Below are 17163 nucleotides of genomic sequence, written 5' to 3'. Positions count from 1 at the left end.
GCTCGATCTTTATCTAAATGATGGATTGAAATGACTCAAAATGTTGACAGAATGCTTTTGCCAAGATGACCAAATACCACGGCCACCGAAGTAATTACAGCTCAGAAACAAAGCTGATTGAGGTTAGGCCATTTACCTAATAAAGATGGAAAGGGAGACAAGTTGTTATACTCATTTTATCTTATATGGATGAGTTTGGGCAGAATGGCTGAATAAGAGTTAAATTATAGTTCCTCTCTTTTATTAGCTGAGTTCCCAAAGAGCATCATTACGATATATGGCATTTTAAGGACTGTCTTTGAATAGTCTCTCAAAGCCTTTGGCTATAAACTCTCTCAGGAACATTACCTAATCTTATTGTTTTGTGAATCATAATCATAAAAATAACACCCCCCCAAAAAAAAAATGACTCTCAAATCTATATCTGAAGTCCTTATTCTTTTCTCGGATATAATCCTGAATATCCAACACAAATTCAATACGTTCCACCAAAAAAGTAATCACAATCATCTTCTCGCCACAATAGCTCCCTCTCTGGACTTAATTCTACTTATTCTCTGAGGAACTAATGCTTAAAATCTGAGAGGAGCCCTTAAATTGTCCCATATTCTTAACCACTCGCATCCAATTTTTCATCAAGCTCTTTAAATCCTTGCTCATAATATTCTTCTGATTTACAGGATCCTGGCTCTGGACCGAGTCTTAGCTTCATTATGAGCTTCCACACATATCTCCTGTCAATGCAAATAATCTATAATTCAAAACTGGGGTCAGTTTATTATGAGTCAGGTTTGAGGACTATAGCCTGGGGCCTTCCTTCCCCAAGGAAGGAAGGGCTCCAGAGAAGTGGGGTGTACAGAGTGGTTATATACCATCTTGGAACAAAGAGTATACATCACATGTGACAGGAATATCTCTTTTACTATTGATGCTTGGCTGGCACAGCAGGTCGGTGGTCAGCAGGTCAGTGGTCACAAGGTGAGCACAGCAGGTCGGTAATGAATCCTTAGTTTCCAGGAAGAGATGCTTATCCTTAAAGAAATGCAGATATGAGGGGAAGCTACATCCCTATCTTTAAGAGCATCATTCTTGTCTTTGGGACATAGCAAATGTTTAAAGCAGATGTGCAATGCATGCTCAACAGGCCACGTCATGCCTTTTTGGAAAAACAAGGTCAGGCTGAATTAGTTTTACACCAAATGCCTTCCTCATATATTCCAATATATACCTTTGCTTTTCATTTATTTATCACTCCTAACGGGTGTTTTGTCTCCACTTTCTTCCTTCTTCAGCAAATTCTGCACTCCGCCACCAGATCAATCTTTCTAAATTGCAGACCTCATCTTGTCACTCAAATTTTCAATGGCTAGCCAATGTCTGTAAAATAAATTATTAACCTTGTGCCCAGGTATTGAAAACTGCTTCTTATTTTTCTAGCTCTATTCTAAAGCTCCCCTTTGTGTACTTTTTAATTTCTATAAATAGGTGTATTAGGTTGAATGGTGGCCCTCTAAAAGATATGTCTACCTGGAACCTGCATATGTGATCTTATGTGGAAAAGGGGTCTTTGCAGATGTAATTAAGTTAGGAATCTTGAGATGAGGTCCTCTTGGATTAGAATGACTCTTAAATCCAATGGCACGTGTCCTTATAAGAGAAGGGCAGAAGACACAGAGGAGAATGTCATGTGAAGATGGAGGGAGAGATTGAAGATATCCAAGCCAAGAAACACCAGGAGGCACCAGAGGCTGGAAAAAGTAAGGAAGGATTCTCCCCTAAAGTCTTCCAAGGGAGCATGGCCCTACTAACACATTGATTTCAGTCTTATGGCCTCCAGAACTGTGAGAGAACAAATGTCTCTTGTTTTAAGCCACCCAGTTTGGGGTAACCAGTTGTGGCAGCCCTAGACAACTAACACAAAAAAGGTCAACTGAGTCTTCCTGAAGGTCTCTCCTCCTGCTGTTTCCCTTGGTTGGGATGTTCATCACACCTCCCCACATACTAAGATGATAGTTACCATTTTTATGCTCATACAACATAAGAGACACTGTTCTAAGACTTTCCACATATTATATTCTTTAAATCTTTCATCAGCAGTATAAAATAGGTATTGTTATGTCTACAGATAAGTAGGCATACATTCCGGATGAGCTGAAATTTGAACAGAAACAATCTTACTCTAGAATCCATGCTCCTAATGCCTGCAAAAACATTATGATCAAAGCTCAAAACATGCCCACTCTGTGAAATCTTTCCTGATTACCTGACCAGAAAAGATCTTTATGATTTCCTATAGTTATTTTGGTAAGTACCATTCATGAAACATAGCATAAACTGCCGTCCCTATACTTTATTCATTTACTCAGTTAGCTTGTAAAATGCCTAAAGGAAGTGATTGTGTCTTTTGTGTATATATATCTTTTTTTTCCTTCTACAGAGGCTGGCGTAACATTTTTCTAGGTTCAAAATAAATAAATCATTGAAAAGGCACCTCTGGTAGAAGACAAATCAAATGACCATGTTTAACACAAGTTCAAAGGAGGGTGAAACCATTTGTCTGTGGTTATTTAAAAAAACAGAAAGAGGCTGACCTTCAGATTTCTGACGTATAAGTGCATTATTCTCTCACCATTGGGTCTCCTTAGTTTATCTAACAAAGTTAGAATACAGAAATAAGTTCAAAACATTTGGTTTTAGTAAGGTTTTTTAACAATAATCTCCGTATAGAAGAAATAGAAAATAATTAAATCTGATAAAACTGGGAATATTTTCAAATCCTTTTAAATGATATAACAGATGAGGTGAATCTTTGTTAACATAATTGGTTATTTGGTTTTATTTCAACAGTAAATATAAAACAAATCTAAGAAAGTCAATGCTTTGGGAAAACCAAGTCAAGATGCTAAGTTCACTGACTTATTTATTCTATGCGGGGATGGAAAGAATGACTCATCTCCCTCTTTCCTTTCTAGACTCAGTCATCCTTCTTGAACAACAATTTGTGTGAAAGCAGAACCATCTCAAGAAAGATGAGAAACCCAATCTAAAGCATTATTGCGTGAGTTCTAGTGAAAGGCTTTTCCCAGCTCCAGTTTTATAATCTATAAAATTTTGAAAGATGATAAAGTTGTATTTTTCAGTTCTAAGAATTAATCAATGCTATACCTATAAAAAATTTCTAAAATAAGCATGATTCTTATTTTTTTCTTTGTAGAAATAAAGACCATGAAGAAAATGTTTTAACAAGTACAATTTTTAAAATCGTTCATAAAGAAACAGCATTAACCATCAAATCTGAGTATGCAGGAAAAGCATAAAGCTAAATATTTTTCTCTAAGATTTAGTTCCCTGTCACTGAAGAAGAAATTGTTTGATGGAAGTGAGGGCTTAACCAAGGAGGAATGAATAGAAGTCATAAGAAAATGATCAAGTTCAGAGCACAGCACATGATTGTAGAAATGTTTCAGCTGCAAGTAACAGAACATGCAAATAATAATTTAAATAAAGTTTTATTTGTTTACACATAATATGAAATCTGAAGGTTGACAATTACTGGTGATGATTCCTCAGCTTAGGGATCTCCAGACTCTCCAGGATTCTCTTGGCTCTTTCTCATGTTTCTTATCTCACAGAATGTGAGGCTTTAGTTACCTGCCTAAAAGAGTACAGGGAAAATGAGCAAAAGTTGCTTAATCAGAAAAGCAAAAGACTTCAAAGAAGCCCCATTTAATTTTCTTTCTTTGACATTTTATTGTCCAGAGCTGTGTCACATGGTCATCCCCCGAGAGGAGGTCATGGAGGGTAGGAGTTGGATCATCCAAACATCCAAAATAGTGTCTGCTACAAAACCACAATGGAAAATGTCAGTGATAGATTTTGCTGAGAATTTTATAATTATAACCTGAGGATATGTTTTTCTTGGAAGACAGAACAAATGTTAAATTTGACACTGTATATTTACTTAAAGAATTTGTAAGCATTTTGACAGTTGAAGCTTCCTCAATGCAGTGATGTCTGTAACCAAGTTCTATATTGTTCACCTTCTCCTTTTTGGAATCATTTTTCTTGGAATCATCCATATGACTGAATCCTTTTCAACATTTAGATCCGAATTCAAGTGTTACCTCCTTATGGTACTTCTCTGACCACATTAACTAAAGTAACATCCTTCCCATTTGTCATCCTTTTCTCATTATTTTAGATTATGTGTTTACATATTTATTGTCTCTCTTTCTGAGTAGACTAGAAACTCTATGAGGTAAGGGGGCTTTCTCTTGTTCACTGTTATGTCCCCTGTACTTAGAACAGCAACTAGCTTATAGTAAGTACTGAATGAATGTTGATAGAATGCACAAATACATATGTGTATACACCTATGCATATCATCTATATCTGCATCCAGATTTTTCTATCAATCATCTGTATTTAGAGAGTTTTGCTATAAAGTTAATGACAACAAAGTATAGAATATACATCTCATTGTAATAAACTCTCCTGCAACATCTTTTAAGTACTATAACATCTCTGAGGATAAAACTAGTGTAATTGTGCAGATAGAATGATTTTAACATGGAGTTTTATTGGTTACTTTTGTCTCCGGACCCTGACCGTCCCAAGTAGACAGTCCCAATTAATCTGACCTTAATTTCACATAAATAACAATTTTAAATGAAATTATGCTGCATTTCTCTCATAAGAATGCATGCAATTTCTTACACATATAATCATTCATACAACTTACAGATATATTTTTTTTCTATTTTCTTCTTCATGAGTTTACCAGTTATAGCAATCCAAAAATATTTTCTATAAATTAGTTTTTAAAAACTTTTAATTAGAATATATATGATAATGGGCAATATACAAAGGGAATCATTTTCGTGTGTGTGTTTAACCAGAGAAGCTGCTGTGTAAAGCTGGCTAGCTTCTTTCTTTAGCTTGGTAACAGCAAAACATCTTGAAACAGATTTTTGGTGTTGAGAAGAATTTCTGGAATGATTTCTTAATTATGAGGATATAAAACAATTAAGCAGCAATTTTTCCTGCAGAAAGTGTAATGGGTACTTGACAAAGGCACATACATGTGCATAGGGAGACATGGACCATCATGGGGTCCAAACACTTTGGGGCACAATATTATTAGATCATTCTTGATGGACTGAGATGATCCTGACCTAGAGGAAAGAATGTCTAAGGCTGTCCTGAGAGCACAGATGCCTAGACTTATGATGCAGGCTTAACCACTAAGGCCTGAATTATTTTGGGTGGGGTGGACTAGTCCTAGAAACATCTCTTGACAAGTGGCTCTGCTTCAGTCCTCACAATGGGGAATGCTAATGATATCATGCTCTTTAAGGTAGACAGGAGATTATCCAGTTCTTGGCCAGATGTCTGGAGTGATGCTACTGGAACAGAGTGGCAAGAGCAATGGCTGTGTTATGATGACTCAGTAGAAGCTGAGATGGTCTTGTACCAAGGGGCACACCTGATGACTCATGCTACCATGGACCTGGAGTAGCCAGGACTGGATCTTTAATATGGACAGCAGAGTGTCGGTCCAGAGGCAAGAGCAGAAGCCAAAGCAGCAGCAAATTGAGTACCTTTTGGATGATCCATCTTGCAACTCTGGCTTATTTCACCTCAGGGTATGATTGTGAAATCTGCTAGCCTCAAGTCTATAAATCTGAGCTCAGGAGCGAGTGTTGAGGTGGGAGAAATTAAGACTGAAGTATGTGAGTCTGAACACTAGGACTTGTAATTATCTTAGAAAATTTCCCTGAACAAACCTGGCCCATAATATACTCTATTAAAATGTTAAATTAGGACTACATTAATGCTTGGACGAGGTACATAATCTCAAATCCAGTCAATGGAAACAACTGTTTGCTACAAAGCAAAATGCCCATTAAACAATCACTTATTGAAGGTTCAGTAGTTGAATGACTGAGCTGGGTTCTTGGGGCAGGGTGAGATGATGAAGATGTCTTCTTCTTTTTACTACCGTACTCATTTGGCTCTGGACATAAAGGTTTCTTGCTGTTTCTTAGACTTATGAGGGTGCTCCTGCCATAGGCCTATTGCCTTTACCTGGAGCATTCTGCCCGGATAGATGGCTTGCTGCTTCACTTCATTCAAGTCTTTACTTATGTGTCTGTCACCTTCTAAATGAAGTGAACAGCCTCTCTGAATTACCCCTTTTTAAAATTGTAATCCTCTTACACGTACTCTGGTATTCCTTATCCACCCCTCTGTTGCTTTGTTTCTTTCATACCACTTATTCCCTGATATACTATTTAACTAATTAATTTATTAAATGGACACTCCCACCCCCAAGCAACAAGAATGTAAGCTCTATTACAACAGAAATTTTTATACGTTTTGTTTATGGATATATGTGCAAAGCCTGGCAAAAAATGCTCAACAAATATTGGTAAAAGAATGAATGAATAAATGATTAAATGAATTAATGAAGATAAGAATGGGATAAATAACTGTAGCATGAAGCCTGAATTAATAAGAGCCAGGAAAAAGATAAGCAATGAGTTGTGAGGCTATAGCAAAAACAGTGATTGTAATGCAGCAGCGAGGTGTCGGGAAGGCAACTTCTGAGTTGGACCACATAAGAGGAAGTGTTAGGACTGAATAGAATTTTGCATGTGTAAAGCAAGGGATTGAGGGAATACGTGAGCAAAAGCACAGATGAACAGTTATCTGGACATCTGGAGTTTTGATGTATCCAAGGAATCAGGTGTATGGAATTGTGTAGTAGGAAGGGCTAGAAAATGTACATGCATCAGCCAGATTGCTGTTGGCTGTGCAGAATGAAGCCGTGAATGAAATTATATCCTTAAGAACACTGGCAGAATCGGTTAGACATTTACTCCCTCTCACAATTGTCTACCCCTAGTAAGGATGGCTCAGATTGAGAGGAGTTGGCAACTCAATGATACCATCAAGGACACATGTTCTTCCCATATCTCCACGTCCTTCAATCTTTGCCTACGTTTCCTCCTCAGGCTGATTCAAAGATGACTGCTGCCATTCCAGGCCTCACATTTCCAACAAAAACACACCCAGAGGAGGAAGAGAGATTCTTGTCTTTTCCTGTGGGTCTATCTTAGAAATGATGAACCTTTCTCAGAAGACACAACACATTTTCCCTCAGATGTCATAGAACAGAGTTGGACCACTTCCCATTTCTGAGTAGATTCTTTATTTAACAAATACTTAGTGAGCCCATTTGGTGTTGCCAAGCACTGTTCTAGGTATTTTAAAATACTACAGCATTAAACTAAATAAAACCCTTCTCTTCGTGGAGTTTATATTCTGGTTGGGGAAACAGAACATACACAAATTATCTAAACATATAATGTGAGACTATGGCAAGTTCTATGAACAAAAATACATTAGAGTAAGAGAGAAAGAATAGGTATATCACAGGGGAGGAATTTCAGGTTGAGTGGGCAGAGAAGGAGGCTCTGATGAAGTGACTTTTAAGCAGAGACCTGAGAGTGCTGAAGGAGGGAGTCATGTAAATATCTGAGGAAAGCTGTTTCTATACAGAGAGCACAGCAGATCCAGAGCCCTGAGCCAAGAACAAGCTTGACATGTTCAAGAATCACTGTGAAAGGCAAAGTGGCTAGAGCAGAATAAGAAAAGTAGAGTATGTAAAGAGCTGAGGTCAGAAAGTTAGCAAAGGGGCAGATCATGAAGTGTTTATAGGACTTGCTAAGGATGCTGGATTTTGTTCGAAGGGAGATAGGAAAACATTGAATGGTTTTGAAGAGAAGAATGGTGTAATCTGATTTACATTGTAAAAAAGATCACTCTGCCTACAGAGAATAGATTGAAGGGGGAAAGTGCAGAAGCAGATATAAGAGTCTAGAGCAGAAGAACAGGTAAGAAGAGTATGGCTTGAAGGAGGATGGTAGTGGTGAAGATCAGAAGTGGTTGGGTTGAGAATATATTGTGAAGGTAGTGAAAGGACTGGCTCCTAGCCAGTGGACTAACCCTAATTGTTTAAACTGATCTGGGAGGAGTGGAGCATAATGTCCACTACAGAGTATATTAGCATTAGATTATGAAGGAATTTTAGTTATGTGCATCTCAACAAATATTGGTTGAGTAGCTAGTACACATGTAGCAGGTTGGTTTGTCCGAGAGGCAGACACTGAGATAGAGTTAGGGTGCAGGATGATTATTAGGGCTCCCATGGGCTTTACAGCTGTGGAAGCTAGAGCTTCAGCTGTGCCTCTCACATGATTTTCCAATGTTCTGTCAAGCTACAGTTTCTGAGTGATCTGGTGGATAATATGACTAGTAGTTCCCATGATTGCGGGCCCACTCCCACTTGTTTGATGTAAAGTGCATCACCCTGGTCTAATTTAATGATATTTGGGAACTTTTGCTGGTTTATCAAATACTCTGTGAACTTTTGGCTAAGGCTCTGTAGGCAAGAAAGGAAAATCCAGACCCAAAACAAGTGTCTATTCCTGTCAGAATGAATACATTGCCCTTTCAGGGTAAAGGGGCAAGATGCTATCAATTTGCCTCCAAGTGGCTGGTTTCACATCAATCGAGGGATGGTTTCAGATCAGACGTTCAGCATTAGTCTGTCTTGCTGGCAGGTGGGATATTCGATGGCAGTATTTGCTAGATCAGCATCAGTGTGTCAGAGCCCCTGCTGTGGGGCCCAAGCATGGCCTCCATCACTGCTGCTATGGCCAGAACCAGGGGATGGACCATGTCAGAACTGGGCAGCCTGACGACCAAACATGAGTGATATCAGCTGGTCAGATTATTTTATCTTTGTTGTTTTACTATTTCAATAGTGGATGCTCTCTGGATGGCATTAACACACAATACAAGGACTTTTGAACTTTGTGTCCATTATCACATGTCCATCCTTCTGCCTTTACCCTTGGCCCCCTTGTCCCTAATCTTCCAATCTTTCTTCTTCCATATTATGACTAGCCAGGCAAGCCATGGGCCAACTACAGTCTACCCTCAGGTCAGCTCTCTTCCCACACAAAGTAGATGACCCGATGCACCATGTCAAACTCTGCCAATTGGAAGGATTTTCCCATGCTTCTGTCTATCAAAGCCATCATTGAGTGCCATCCGTTTTTAGCTTGTACCCACTTACTGAACCTACCAATCAATAAACCAAGCTGGCAATTTTTCTTCCGCCATCATCTAGTAATAAAGCCTCCCTCATAGGACCATATGTGTAAGCTGAGGGAGACGCAGAGGTACAACAATGGTGAATGAAATGGTTGTCTGGGCTACCTACTCATGCGGTTTGCTTTTGACCTTTTCTTACTTGTGCTTGATCTTGAATATATCACTTCTATTCTTTCAGTAAATGGACTATTGCTGGGTCTGCCTAAACTTATGACTTGGTGGCTCTGAAAAAATGCTCATGATCACCTGTTATCCTGTGGTCAGGTTTTCCATCTTTATCAAGACCCAGTAACCCTCTAGGGGCTGAATTTCAAATGGTATATAATTCTCCACTGTAGATGGCATGACCTTGCTCCAGAATCCTAGAGGTCTATGTTGTGATTCTCCCATTGAGGCTTGCCATAAACTCTACACAGCATCTTTTCCCATCACTGATATCTCTAATACCATAATGTCTGTTGGGTCATGTGAGGAATCCAAACTGGCATCCTAACAGACATTGTGCTTCCTTTTTTGTGGTAGAAAGCTAAGAAAGACAGCTCCCTTCATCAAATAGCCAAAAAAATCCAGTCCCACATGTGTACTCCAGCTCCTGCTAGGTCTTGAAGCTTCTTTAGGATATAGTTCCTCTCCTCGTTTATCGGGCCCAACTAGTTCCTTGCTGAGTTATTCTGTTATTTAACACCATGAATAGGCTTAGTGGTTAGGAGGGAAGGTGGGGGCAAAACTAGGGGAGGGGTGTGCAAAAGCCTTTTGTGGAAGAGACTTTGCATTGTCTTCAAAGAAGAAGGGAGATCTAGCTTTTGATAAGGAGTGGGGGTTATTTCTGTAGGCTCAGAGATATTAGAGGAATCTAAGGATTCAATATTTAGTCAGGGCATCAACCCAGATGTTCCTACTCCATAGGTTTTGATTCCATTCTTCCCCATTGAGGCCCTGACCTTCAGAGCAGACCTGCCCTGTTTGGGAGTTTAAAGTTTTCTCTAGCTGGTTTATTCTAATGATTAAGTCTCTAACTTGATCCTCAGTGTTCTCTGCCCTCCTTCTACAGGAAATGAGCTTCTTTATACGCTACCAAAGAGGCCCTCTGACTTTTTACTAGCTTTCAGTTGGTGATTAATTACTCTCAGCTTGTTGTTATCATTTTCCAGAGAGTCAATTCAACTTAGCAAGAGCCACTCAATTATATTGACCTTATAATTAACTACTTGCCCCATATTTCTTAAACTATTGACACAATGCTGCATTCTCTTCCACTACTATACTAGTATACCATTCCAATTCACACAGGTGGAAATTTTAACAACTAGATTATAACTTTGTGGCAGAGGTTATCCATGCCCACCAAATACCAGTATTGGGGTTCTATTGCTAGCTGGTGGTGAATGATCCAGTTGCCAAACTCCTATGTATCTCCTGCTTCCTTGGATCACTCCAGGTACCAATTATTACAGGTTGAGGTCCCCAGGAAGGAGACTCCGAGATGGAGTGCTTCATGCAGATCATTAGGCAATGCCTTGATATCAACACCTGGGTAAGGGAGGGCAAGGAAGAGGGATTAGGCTGAGAGAAAAGTCAAAAAAGATTGCATGCCCAACAACAGACTGGGCCGACCTCACAGGAAGCCCTAAAGCTAGACTAGCCTTTAGGGTTGTCGCAAGTTGAAGCAAGATGTCCAAGCCTTTATGCTCTTTTATTGAATATTCATTGAATGAGGAACTTTGGCCAAAGTGGCTTTCCATAGCTGAGTTGATCTCTGAAAGGACTGACAGCTGAACACTGTCTTCTTCTCTTTCTCCAACACAAGTCCATCAATGAAGCATATAATAAGCTGAACATAAAGCTCTGCTGGAGACACAAAGATGCATAAGAAATTTCCGGCTCTTTGGGAGAAAGATACACATCATTTTGTCACATCATAGTGATGATTAAAGAAAACACACAGTGGGCATCATCCTGAGCTAAGTATTGAGGAACAAGAAGAAATTATCTGAGAAGAAAAGGAAGAATATTCCAGACAAAAGATCATCATGAAAAACAGAGGCATGGCAAAACTTCTTCACAAGGGAACCCTCAGGTAGCTCAGGTTGTGGATAGTTTTACATGGGCTTCAACTTCACTACTCAGTAGGTGCTGGCAGTCACTAAATTGTTAGCTTAAACTGGTAGTACACAGTGTGGTTTGCATTTTAAAGCGACCGGGTGGGCATCTAGAGGAGGGATTAATCAAAATGCTTAACATGACCTTGTATGCATGTGATGACCTTGCTTGATAAGGAAAGCCACAGCAGATTTCTGAAGAGGGGATTGACTTGATCTCCTCTGTGTTTTGGTAGAAAATGGAATATCATCGTGGTAGGTGGATCATGGGACAAAAACGCAGATGCAGGCAATCAGTTAGAAAGCTATTAACATAGTGCAGGTGGCATTCTTATAAAATAATCTGTTGCTGGTGCAAAGATATTTGCTCCCCTAAATTCAAATTAATTTATTTCAAACTACTGGTTCCCTTTAATTTACCTCTTACTTGAGGTTTTGCTTATCACATGAACTATTCTTTACTTCAATATGTGCTTCCTCATATTTTTACCATGGTGCACTCTAGCAGAGTCTTATTCTTCATCTCACACCACTGATACTACAGGGTAAATCTGGAAAAAATAGAAGGGACCTAATACACAACATATGGCTTTATCCTAGTGTTCAGTGGAAAGAACCCTATAAATCAGACATGTTGCAATCAGGGGTCACGAAGAATAGAATTGTGTGGTGAACTGCAATGGTACTTTAGTTTAAGACTTCTATTGGATGAGGAAGATTGACTTTCATGTACCTGACCTCTCGGACAAAGGATATGGAGAAATCATGACATATGTCTAGGTATTGTCTGTCTATGGTTTCTCCCTAGTGGAAGGCAAAGTGGTTTGAAGGACACAAGTGACAAGTAAAGAGAATAAGGGACTATTCATCCTTAACTTAGCTAGTGTATTCAAAGTTAAGGAAGTAGGTGTGTGGTGGTAATCTTGAACCCGCAGGAACAAGTGAGCTAATCTCTCTCCCTATGGAAATAAGTGGGGTGAAATGAAAGTCTATATAACCCTTGACCAGCTCATGAAAGATCTGGGAAGATAGGGTTAGACTGCTGATGTACTCCCCAGAGCAAGCCAGTCTTAAAGAGAAGACCATTCCAGGAGCCAGAGCAAAGAGGCAAAGGAACTAAGAGATTCCCAGTCAGGGAATCACCAGTTAAGAGGATCGTCTTGGGATAGGCCAATCAAATCTTCTATCTTGGTGGTAAAAAGAGTCTTTCAGACTTCTACTAAGAGGCCATTTGACAAGGACCATCAGCAGAGTACTGGGAAGGTGGTGCTGTTACCAGCAGTAAGACAGGAGTCTTCAAAAGGCTTTAACTCTTAACTATGGAAGGAAGGCCTTTGGCAGCATCAGAACCCTGTTAAGTCTCTGAATACTGTGAGGAAAGAGAGGAACTTGGTAGAGAATGACCCAAAAAGGGTCAAATGACCATTTAAAATATATCGAAAAGAAGCTGAGTTTTTAAAATCAAAACTGGTTGAAAGTGCATATCTTGTTACAGAAAGATATGCATATACTGTAAGTGGAAGACCATAAAAAGCTCATTATGGAGATCCCCTGTTTTTCTCCTTCCTCAGGTTGCATCTGTTTCTTTACACCACATCAGCTTTCTCATTATGTTATGCTCGCTCATAACTTCAGTTTGCATATGGCTTCTTTGAACCTTTTCTCTATATCATAACTTTTCACCTTAAACTCCTGCTGCTAACTCAAAAACATTTCATGTGCCTCTTAGTCCAAATTTAGGTTTATAGAAGCAAGAATCAGACAGGCCTGAGCCATCTTTTCAAGTCAGGCCACAAAGGTCATTGTTATCTGGCCAACGTACAGTCAAGGGACCATTTGTTACATATATGACAGCTCAAGCAGCCAGTGTCGTCACAGAGGCAGTTTCTTTTAGAAGTGAGTGTGGTCAGGGATGGGGACCCAGTCAATATCTATGTAGCACGTGGCTGAAGTTTTCATAAAATGCCCTCAGAACCCTTTGATAGTACACTCAGGCCATCCTAAGTCCTTTGTTCATACACTGAGCATTGCAGGCAGAAAAGCCGATTGGCTAGATATTAGAAATAAAATAGAAAGGGAATTAATACTGCATCTGTTCCTTACTCCTCAACACCCGCCTCACCTTTTCTGGAATCCTTTCTAGAATAAGTCATCTGATTAAAGCCCCCTTGAAGCCCCAGGACTGTCCACAGGATACCATGCAATTGTCTTTAGGAAGATTGAGCTTTCTCTGCCCTCTAGTGGGAGTGGAGGAGGCAGTTTTGCTGCTGATAATAATTGGGGTTCGAGTCTGAATGGATCAGCAGGATCCACCTTATTGTCCAAAAAAAGCCACTGTGAGAGAAAAGGAGAGGAGAGAGAGAGAGAGTTTTTATATGGAAGGATAAAAGGGGAGTGTGTATAGGAGGCCAAAGCAGTCTGGGAAGCAAGGAAGACCAAGGAGGAAAGTCTGAATGCCAGGGGCCCCAAGCTTGGAGAACAAATATGAGTGAGGATGAGGCCTGGAAGACACCAGAGAATGAAAAATTGTCTGAATGCTGGGAGCTGTGTGGGAGCAAAGCCCTCACCAGAGGACTGCCTGCATAGTCTTCACCTGAATGGGATATAATACACAGCAGTTATCCCTTTTCAGACTTCAAACCACTTGCACTCAAGTATGTGTCTGGTATAATGCCAAACCCATGCCACCTCTGAGTTTTCCCATGGGAGACTTCTCCTCGGTATCCCTTCAGCTCTAAAATCCATACCTGGAGCATAATTAAGTACTCAAAAGCTGGTTTCATGAACATCAACAGGGACCTCTAGACCCTAAGTAGATGGTTGAAAGGAACTTCTGCACAAGTATTTTAAGGATGCAATAAAAATGCTATGACATCCTAGCTAAGACATTGGAAAATGAATTCCTATGTTATATTTAAAACAAATGTTTTTCTTGGAGTGACTTGACTGAGTATTATTTGTAGCCAAAATAGCTGGTTGTAGGTAGAACTTGTTATATAGACCCCATGCAAATACGAGGCTTATGGGTGTCCTTTACAGCAGAAAAGTATGTATTGTTGAACAGCTTACCTGCAAATTGTCAAGCTATTAAGTTGTTTAGTTGAATAAGTATAGATTTACTCTTAAAACTAGAGAGCAAATGCATGGTGATTCATAACTTTAACTGCCACAACCAAGCTAACCTTACCTAAATTGGTACTGATTCTAAGCTGAGTACTGTGTCAATGGAAGAGTGTAAGCTATCTACTATGGGTGATGATCCAGCTGGTTGGTACAAAAACATGACACTTTATATCATCTGTTAGGAGACGTCTAACTTGTGAGAGTCCATCAAATATTTATGAATAACATGCTAGAGACATATTGTAGAGAAAAATAATAGTGTCTTCCTAGGGTATTCCTGAAAATTGCCTAGAGTAGTCACTAAAAAGGACTCTCAATAACCTGTTCCACTGTTTTAATGTCTATATTTTACATGAGCAGTGCAAGGAGAGACTTTGGGTGCTTCACCCAATGAGAAATCAAACTGTAAAAAGAATCCCATTGAACTTATGAATCAGCCATGCAAGCAGACCATAGCATTCCCCAAAGGGATTAACACTTTATGCCATAAGCAAGACACAGGGAACACTGTATTGATGTCAAATTAGAGTGTCCTTGGCAAGCACAAAACAGCAAAGCCAAGAAATGTTTCCCCAACTCTGTGTTAAAGAGCTGGGGATACACTCCATGTTTGGGAAGAGAATTATATGAAATTGATTATATTAAATCTCTGGCATACATTTCTGTTTAGATACTAATTAGTAAAGAATGTAATCCCTTATCCCCTAGGCCAGGTAAGGAAGCCCTGCAATAGAGAGTGAGAAAGACCCTACGCTGGTTCTTCATGTCAGCATACACCAGCATCACCTGGAGGGCTTGTTAGAAAACAGATCCAAGTTTCTGATTCAGTTGGTCTGGGATGGGACCCCAGAATTTGCATTTCTAAGTGGCTAGGTAATGCTGATGATGCTGGTCTAGGAAACCACATTTTCCAAACCACTGCCCTTTGTGTCAGTGGACTTACTAATTTTGAAAACTTTGAGACCAAGAATGTGGAGGTGACATGTCATAATTAATATGCACAATAGATATCCACATTTTTCAAACTGAAACTTTAGTGCAACACTTACTGAGTACATTAAGTGCCAGATACTTTGAAAAGAAGTATAATGTTGGTAGAGTGGTATTATACTATATATACTTATGCAACTGTACTACGTTTTCTTAAAAATAACGACTATTGATCTCTATTTAGTAATGCACATGTATGTATTGATGTTATGAATTGGGAAAGTATAAATCAGTGAGGAAAAACTATGTTATTCAAGCATATACTATATCCTAAACTATAATTAATTTCTTCTTTGTAAAATAGGGAGTTTAACCAAATGCTCTCTCATACAGCTTTAGTGCTAAAAATTCTCTACAATCGTCTCTCTTTAAGAATTAATATTTTTAGAACTACAGAGCTTTTTTACAAGATATTTAAGAGTTGTTAGCCAACTTTTTAAGATTGAAGATAGAGATCCAAATGACTTAGTATGTTTTCTTCAAAATCCTACTGACAACAGCAGGTACTTGATGTAAAAGCTGTCAGGAAAGAGGAAGGAGAGAGTTAAAATGAAAACACAGTCAAGTAAAAGAGAATAATTTCATTTAAATTTTCAGAATGGCAAAGACTGGAGGAAATTGAAGGCAGAAGGTAAGGAACTCATCTGATACCACTAGAAAGAGCATCGTAAGAACAAGGTTCTAGAAGGAAGTAGAAAGAGGTGTGGCTTACAATCCAGGCGGAATGGTCACCTTCATTTTTCTTGAGAGAATATTGTGGGGTTTGCAAATTAGTTAAGTACTGGCTGTTGGGGCCTCAGTTGCTAGAGAAACAGGAACATCTGATAATTTTGATCCTTTTTTGCTATTAATTACCTTCCAACAAGTCTCTCTAGTGTTGCAGAATGATTTCGATATTCTAATCCAAGTGAATGGTGTGAAGAACCAAAAATCAAACAAATAACAAGAGGAACTCATATGAAACCACAGCTATTTTCAATGACTCTAAATTGAGACCATCATTCACTCATTCTAGGTCAATAAAATGGTGATATCATAAGCTCCTGGTTGTCTTCCTCTCTGTAACATGGCCCTTAAACATATGCATGGACAACTGGAATCACAAGTCTGTGCTGGTGCAAGAAACAGCTCTTAAGCAAAGAAAATTAAAATGTTATGAGAAATCCTCCATGGACTCTTCAGGATCAAATGCCCTGTCTGCAAAAAAAGAGTTAGTTATCTTTGGAGGAATTTTCTCTTGTGAATCTGAAGCATAGCTTTAAAAAGATACAAATATATGTTGATGCAAAGACATGGGGAAAGGGAGATAAAAGAATCTATGCTAAAATGCGATTTCACTCCATTCTCTTCACTTCTTCATTCTTATGATCATTTCTATTTGTTCCCACCATGGGATTATTTCAACTCTTATTGTGGGTCTAGTTCACCTCTTGACTCCTGGGACTGGTTTAGCTTTAGGCTCCTGACCTCAAAAAACATTATTTGGCATCGAGATCATTCTTGCTCTGAGCCCTATATCTACTGCTCAGACTGTGCTTAATAATGCTCTCACTTTCTTTGGAGGTGAGTCCTGAAGCTTCTTTTCGTTGGTCCCTATCCCATGTCTCCCAGCGTATATTTCAGATCCTATGCTATGGCTTTTCAGATCCTCACCAAACCCTGCAAGAAAGATCTATTTTACTTTCCTAAACCTCCCTTCTTATACTGATGGCTCAGAATACTTTTATTCTCTTATTCTCTGAGTAGAAAGTTCTCAGACTCTTTGCCT

The 17163-nt window shown here is 39.1% G+C and overlaps 1 long non-coding RNA gene across 1 annotated transcript in view; it reads right to left on the bottom strand.

Moving 5' to 3' along the window:
• Positions 1-3493: 3493 nt before the first annotated feature.
• LOC147913766 (uncharacterized) overlaps positions 3494-17163 on the bottom strand; it is a 34037-nt gene continuing 20367 nt past the window's right edge. The window contains exon 2 of the long non-coding RNA XR_015556303.1: positions 3494-3655. This is a non-coding gene — a long non-coding RNA (uncharacterized LOC147913766). The remainder of the gene's footprint in view (positions 3656-17163) is intronic.

Source organism: Ceratotherium simum, chromosome 25 (assembly GCF_057802395.1).
Source record: "Ceratotherium simum simum isolate JZ-2026a chromosome 25, ASM5780239v1, whole genome shotgun sequence".
NCBI classification, from domain to species: domain Eukaryota; kingdom Metazoa; phylum Chordata; class Mammalia; order Perissodactyla; family Rhinocerotidae; genus Ceratotherium; species Ceratotherium simum.
Note: the sequence above shows the minus strand (reverse complement) of the source record. Positions and strands in the feature narration are given on the sequence as shown.